The sequence below is a fragment of the Mytilus californianus genome, unplaced genomic scaffold (assembly GCF_021869535.1).
Source record: "Mytilus californianus isolate M0D057914Y unplaced genomic scaffold, xbMytCali1.0.p SCAF_7, whole genome shotgun sequence".
Classification (NCBI taxonomy): domain Eukaryota; kingdom Metazoa; phylum Mollusca; class Bivalvia; order Mytilida; family Mytilidae; genus Mytilus; species Mytilus californianus.
Window position 1 is genome coordinate 83,400,863 of NW_026262723.1, and position 7,443 is coordinate 83,408,305.

Sequence of the window (7,443 nt, forward strand, 5' to 3'; positions counted from 1 at the left end):
TAGAAAATGTTTAACATTTTTACAAAAAGAAAAAAAAAATTATGTACAGGTTCTCCATTTTCAACAAGATTGGAAGTTGTAGGTTAATAGGTCTTGCAATTTCAAAAATTACTTTCTATTTTCTGTTTATACTCATGTCTAGGCAAAACACTTCCAGCAGTTTAAGAATGGAGAATCAAAGAAAAAGAAAAAAAAAAGAAAAAGAAAAAAATGTTCAATTATTGAAATGTTTTTTATTTTTGCAAATTGTAATATATTTTTTCACCTTTGTGTCATTTTTAGCTGAGTTTATAACGAAGGGTATATTATTTTAAGAATATTTTACAAGAAGCATAGTTGAAGAATATCTTGATGAAAGTAGATTGATTGATTTTTGGTATTTAACACCACTTTCAGCATGATTTGCTATATCTTGACTGCCAGTTTTTATTTGTGGAGACAGCCTGGTGAAAACATCCCCTTCAACAGAGAAACTGGCAACTATTGACGTTAAACACACCTACAATGTGAGTGTTCAGAGTGTTGACAGGCTAGTGATATAGTAGTTGAACTACTTTGACCATTCAGCCACCATTACTACATCCGCACTAAATATGTAATTGAAATGTGTTGAAATTTTGTAATTTATTTTTTTATTTTGATTACCGGTATACTATTTATGTTTTTTTGTTATATATAACAAAGATGTGGAGTTCTAACAGGGTGAAATTTAGGTCAAAGGGAGGTAATTTATTATACTGTGTTTAACTTCAAATACTTGAAATTCCCTCAATGTTAGATTTTTATTTACTTGGATACTCACATTTATGCACTTTTTTACATATCAGATGTTTTCTAGATAATAGAAATTTAGGGTGGGAAAAATTGTGTGTCACTTAAAATAATTACGTGAAATTTTTCAAAAAGTTTATTAATTGAAAGTGCATCTGATATTTTTTATGTATGTTACTTAATTTTCTAAAAACAAATGGACACAACATAGATTGACAATTAGATATTGAGAAGAACCACCTTGTCAGCCAGGATAGCAGCTCTTAGGAAGATGGTCAATTAAATCTTCAACCAAGTCTGACTCTTTACCATGAAAATAGAAAAGGCAAGTTTATTTTAGCCAGATCTTTTAAGATAACAGACCCTTCTGAAATATTGCATTTAAAACACCATTGATGAATTAATTTACCAGTTTAGTATTTAAAGATACAAGATACATGAACAAGATTTTCTATTAAAATATCAATAGTAAATTCTAAAAATAGTCATTAAACTTCAAGAAAAGGCCAGTACAATTTAAAACACGATTTTGCATTCAATGGGAGATAACTTTGTAAAATATTCAGATATTTTTTGTGCAGTTAAATTTAAATCTGACGTTTTTTTACTTTTCTATCTTTTATATTGATTTAAAAAAAAAATGATTTTATACAATTGTCTACCTGCAATAAGAAATCAGAACAATATTTAGTAAATTTTAGGTTATCGGTAACACATAAATTGATTTACAAAATGTATAATGTGTTGATTATAATTTCATTTCAGGTTCTTTCTGAGACATGTTTTCATGGTGTGGGAATAAGGCTTGGTGGTCTTATACAGCTAATACAAAGGTATGTACCAGTATGTTAGTCCTGTTTTGGAAAACTCAAATGTATTATAAATATTTTATGGAAAAACAAGATTTGAACGCTTAAAATATTTTTTACAGGAATCTACTCTTATTATTATATCAGTAACCAAATAAGAGTAAAGTTTAGGATCTGAATTGTTTACATAAAAATGTGTTGGCTTGTTGGATTGCTGTCTCATCCATATGTTCTTGACATATATAACACATTTTAAGACTATTTCTATTTAATGATTTGCCACTGGACCTTAAGCAACCAACAACCAATCATTCAATCAATTCAATATACATACATAATACCAACAAAGAACCTTTTAAACAGTTTTTATATGCCCGTTTACGGGACATATTATGGTATACCGTTGTCTGTCTGTCCATCCGTCGTCAACATGTCGTACATTAACTCAAAAACGCTTTAACCAATTTGCATAAAACTTTGGTGAATTGTTTATATCTATTGACGTGAGCTTCCTTTTGTTTTTTATAAATTTTTGATTTTACGTTTCCGAGTTATGGGGTTTTATTCATTAAAAAAAGGGGGTTTTTCCTGTTTTCGGACAAAACTCAAGAATGCTTTCACCAACTTGCAAGAAATTGTGGTGAGTTGTTTATATCTATTGACATGAGCTCCCTTTCGATTTTTATAAATTTTAGATTTTACGTTTCCGAGTTGCAGGGTTTTATTAATGAATTATCATTTTATATTTCAGGTTAGCATCACAGCTTGTCTGTAAAGATTGAAGCTGGGAGTGGGCATTGGAGCTGACTTTTATGGTAAGAATCAATACATAGATTTATGAACTTTTCATCCAGGAGCATTTTAAAGCCCAAGATTTTTGTTAAGCACAGATGTAAATCTTACATATTAATGTCTTCTTTACTTATAGTTGAATAAACAATTTAGAAGGAGATATAAAGATATATAAGGGAAGTCAAAAAGTATAATGTATAATGCGAAATCTTGTGATTTCAGTTTTTTTGTTATCTATAGTTGTCCCCATATATGAAAATATGCAAGTGTGGTATGTATGCCATGAGACAGCCATCAACCAGAGACCAAATGATGTGGATGCAACTAAATATCACCCTATGCCTTCAACAATGAGCAAAACCTATATTGTATAGTTAGCTATAAAGGTTCAACATGACTAAATGTTAAAAAATTCAATCAAGTATGTTAATAGCCTGATATACTATATATAGCTATAAAACAATGTTAAAAAGATATTTGTCAAGACATCAGCCAATGACCTGTTTTTCATCCTTTTATTGCTAAGAAATACTGGTACTTTAAAATGTATGTCAACAAATCACTTTATAACAAAGAAAAAGAAATGTTCTATACATTATAATTGTAATGCTCAGTTAAAAATAATTGTTTTGCATTAAATATTATTTCAATGTTCATGAGTAATGTATATTTCTTTTTCAGATAACTGTGGCTGCATAAAATGGTTGTGTGATATAACTGCAACAGTAAAGAATGTAATTCAGACTATTTTTGTGTATGCTTGAGAAAATGTTTATAATTTTTTTACAAAAAAAAAAAAAAAAAAATATGTAAAGATTCTCCATTTTCAACAAGATTGGAAGTTGTAGGTTAACTTGTATTTGACATTACAAAAATTCTTTCTATTTTCCCTTTATACTCATGTCTAGTCAAAACACTTCCAGAGTTTAAGAATGGATAATCTAAAAGAAAAAGAAAGAAAAAAGAAAGAAAAAAAAATGTTCAATTATTGAAATGTATTTTTTTTTTGCAAATTGTAATGTATATATTTTTGCCATCTTTTTGTTATTTTAGGATTTGAGATACTTTCAAATTTTTCAAGTTACTTTATACATGTAGTTAATGCAATTAAATCTGCAGATGTGAATATTCCCACTAAATTTCTTAGCAAAATTTTTAATTATTTTTGTTTTTTTTAGCAACGTTTCAAAATACCTTACAATAGCAAATGCCTCTCTAGTGTAAACTAAAAAGATGAATAATGGTCTGCAGTAAATATATCCCCTTACAACCTTTTCTTTCATGTTAATTTTAATATCTTTAAGATATGTGACAAGGGTGCTCTAATGCAGAGGAATTTACGAAGTTAAGAAGTTAGAAATATATTTTTTGCACTTTTTTTGTCATTTTTAGCTGATTTTGGTTTGTAACCAAGGTGATATTTTTTAAAGAATAATTTTACAAAAGGCATAGTTGAAGAACATCTTGTTGAAATTGGATTGGTTGATTTTTGGTGTTAAACACCACTTAAACATGATTTACTATAATTTTGGCTGTAAATTTTTATTTGTGGCGACAGCCAGAGTGCCTGGTGAAAACATCACCTTCATCAGGGAAACGGGCAAACCCTAGTCAAATTAAGAATGAAGTTACACATTTCATGTGAGGGTTCTCAGTGTTGACAGGCTAGTGATACAGTAGTTGAACTACTTATAGGACCACTCTGCCACCATAAGTCAATCAGTACGAAATATTTTATTGAAATGTGTTAGATTTTTGTTATCAATCTATTTTTTAATTTTAATTGTACTATTTTATTTATTTTGTTTAATATAACGAGGATGTTGAGTCCGAACAGGGTGAAATTTGGGTCAAAGGGAGGCAATTTATTATACCCCTGTTTAACTCCACATACTTGAAATTCCCTCAATGTTAGGATTTTCATCTACTTGGATATTCATGTTTGTACATTTTTTTTTAATATCAGATGTATACTAGCTAATATTGACTATTAATTAGAGCTCTGTAATAAAAAAAAAATAAATGTAAGCAGAGCTCTAGATAATAAGTATGCAGGGTGGGAGAAATCTTGGGTCATTAACAATTGATTTGCTGAAATTTTCAAGAAAGGGGATTTATTGGAAATGCATCTGATATATTTAATGTATAAAACTGTATTTAAAAAAAAAGATGTTAAGATGATGAGGAGAGCCACCTTGTCAGCCGGGAGAGCAGCTCTAAGGGAGATGGTCAATTTAATCTTCACCAAGTCAGAGGCTTTACCATAAAAAATATGTGGTAAGTTTATATATTCCACAAATTTTATGGTAATAATATATATATAGGCATTTAACATTATTTTTTTAGGGTTCTTTTCTATCAGTGTTTGATATTTAGAGTATCTAGTCTTACATTTGTTTTCTGTCTGGAATCGAGTGAGCTGTGTTGGATAGAAACCAACTGTATGCAAGTTATTATCAATGAATTTGTAAACTTATGTGGGTCGAACAAATTTTTATGCAAAGTCTGTAACTGTTTGAATATTGAATTGATATAGAATCATTTTCATAAAAGCGTGGACAAGACGATTTCTTGGCACTCTTATGTTATCTATTGACTGGGTCAGATAAGGTGAAAGTTTGTAACGTCAACTTGTCACATTGAATGTGTTATAGACATTTAAACTGGGGTCGCCAAAGGTTCTAAATGCCTACATCAAATAGTACGAATTACTAGCAGAGGACTAACCCTTGTGTGTTGATTTAAATGTTGAATAACTATTTTCTTTTTTTCTTCTCTTGTGCCTACATGTACTTTGCTCTTTTATTCTATTTAAATCCCTATTGGAAGGCCTCTGACAGACTGAGTGAGCGTAAAATCACTGTTATAGATAGCCAATGGCAAACAAGTTAAAGGTACTGTAAATTCAGAAATTATTGTGTGCAATTATTAATGAATAAATTTGGTGTATTTGCTGTCTTCTGATTGGTTAAAAGTATTACTTTTATTTTCAATGTTGTCAATTTTTATGGCGACACGCCCACTCTGACATTGTATATTCATACGCCAACATCCGTGTATGTTATGGTTAATATAAATAATATAAAAAGTTCTTTGAGCCTTATTTTTGATAGAAATTTATTTATAATGAATGGCTATAATTTATTTTGAATTTATTGAACCATAAAATTAATTTTTGACTCTTCACATTTTACATAATCCACTTTGCGGATTATTCAATGTGAAGAGTCAAAAATTAATTTTATGGTTCAATAAATTAAAAATAAATAATAACCATTCATTAATTGCGATTTTGTAATTTTAGACTAAAATGCGATTTTAATTTTTGCGATATTGAGAAAAATCCTGTATAATTCATATAAAAAATTTCAAAATGCTAGTTTAAATTGTTGCCAATACAACAATGTTGCATTTTTCGCATTAATAAAAACATTGCAATAGTTTCTGAATTTACAGTCATTGAGTTAGTATTATTACCAACATAAGTATTGGGGTTGTCTACGCTGTTATGAAAATGATTTTAAGAATCATCAAAAGAGAACAAAACCATCCGATTTTGTAATTGAATATTCCAAAATCATTGTCTTATACATATACGTGCACTTGCACAAGGTCAATTTCTATCTCTAGCAGTTTTAAAGTTTATATAGTGAAGATGATAATGTATAACAGGTTTTAATAAATGAAACATAGCATTATTTTGTTAGTCTTCTTAGAGACAGATTGATCTGTAAAACAAGTAATTATTTTTTTAGTTTTCTTATATTTAGGTTGTTATAATGATGATGTTTTCATGGTGTTGGGAGTAAGACTTGGATGTCTGATATTGTTAACATGTTGGTAGGTAATCAAGCATCTTTTTAGTAATATAATATTTGAAATCAATTTCATAGGGTTCTTTAGTACCAAAAAAATATTTTTTCACTGATGAGATACCGGTTGAATTTTTTTTGGTAAATATAAAACTGAGTTTATAATTCAGAATACCAAATATTTTTTCCATGATTTTTTGTTATCCTAGTGCAATTTTAAATTTAGTACATGTGTAATAATTTTTTTTAGGAAAGTTTAGTATAACTGACTTCTTTTATATTCCAGGTTAGCATCAGGTTTCCATTGGGTTACTTGCTGGGATAAAGCTGTTATAAGGTGAGAACTTATTCATCAACATACAACTTTAATGTGTTTATGTTATAGTGTGATGAATGTCACTATATATATTTTTTTTTTACAATTAAAAAAAATCAGTATTCAATCTTTTCATTTTAAAATAATGTACCCTTTAAAGCAGATACTAGATCTGAAGAAGATATATGAAGGGGAGATAACAATAAAATCGGATATTTTTGATACTATATATTTTTGAGTAATCAATATAAGTAATAAACAAATTGTTTAACATAAACTGATGTCTGTTTCTTTATTCCCGTTAGATTATTTTAAAATTAAAAATCAACAATTGATATTTAACTTTGTTTCTTTTTCAGTCGAAAGAGTTGCTGTTGCTGCCTTCCTTGTATGGTAAAATCCTCAGACTACAATCCTGCAAACCATTGGATGAACTGTTGCTATCTTTTGTAAAAAAATCAGCAGATATTTGTCTTATAAGCAGAATGAATTATAAATGCAATTAATTTTTAATGCTTTATTATTCAAAATATTTATTTCATTATTTTTTCTTGCATTCAATTATTGTTTTGTGATTGAAGAAATATAAAAAAAAAACTGTGAAATTATTGTTATTTGAGAGGTCCCAAAGGTATGATGTATGGTTTCACAAGATACCCATAAGACTTGCTTCAGTTTACATATATTTTTTAAGTTATGTACACTGGTTAAGAATTATAAGTCTTTTGTGAAATGATTTTTTCTGGTTAGAAACCTATTAAGTAGGACTTTGATGGCCAAACACTAAAAGGGAATAAAACAAATCCCCTATTAAACAATTTAAGTACTGAGTTTTTGGTGCAATATGAACTAGAAATAAAAATGTTTTGACTCTGCATTCTTTACATTCATACAAATTAATGGCTGTCAGTTTTATTTATTGGTTTTGTTTATATATTATAAA

The 7,443-nt window shown here is 28.4% G+C and overlaps 2 long non-coding RNA genes across 2 annotated transcripts; both read left to right on the forward strand.

Annotated features, from left to right (window-relative positions):
* The first annotated feature begins 1,540 nt into the window (after positions 1-1,540).
* LOC127707987 (uncharacterized) lies at positions 1,541-3,286 on the forward strand. The gene is made up of 3 exons (XR_007985116.1): positions 1,541-1,604; positions 2,332-2,395; positions 3,054-3,286. It is a non-coding gene; the product is annotated as an uncharacterized LOC127707987 (long non-coding RNA).
* Positions 3,287-3,348: 62 nt separating this feature from the next.
* LOC127707985 (uncharacterized) lies at positions 3,349-7,443 on the forward strand. The gene is made up of 4 exons (XR_007985114.1): positions 3,349-4,649; positions 6,143-6,212; positions 6,471-6,521; positions 6,860-7,443. It is a non-coding gene; the product is annotated as an uncharacterized LOC127707985 (long non-coding RNA).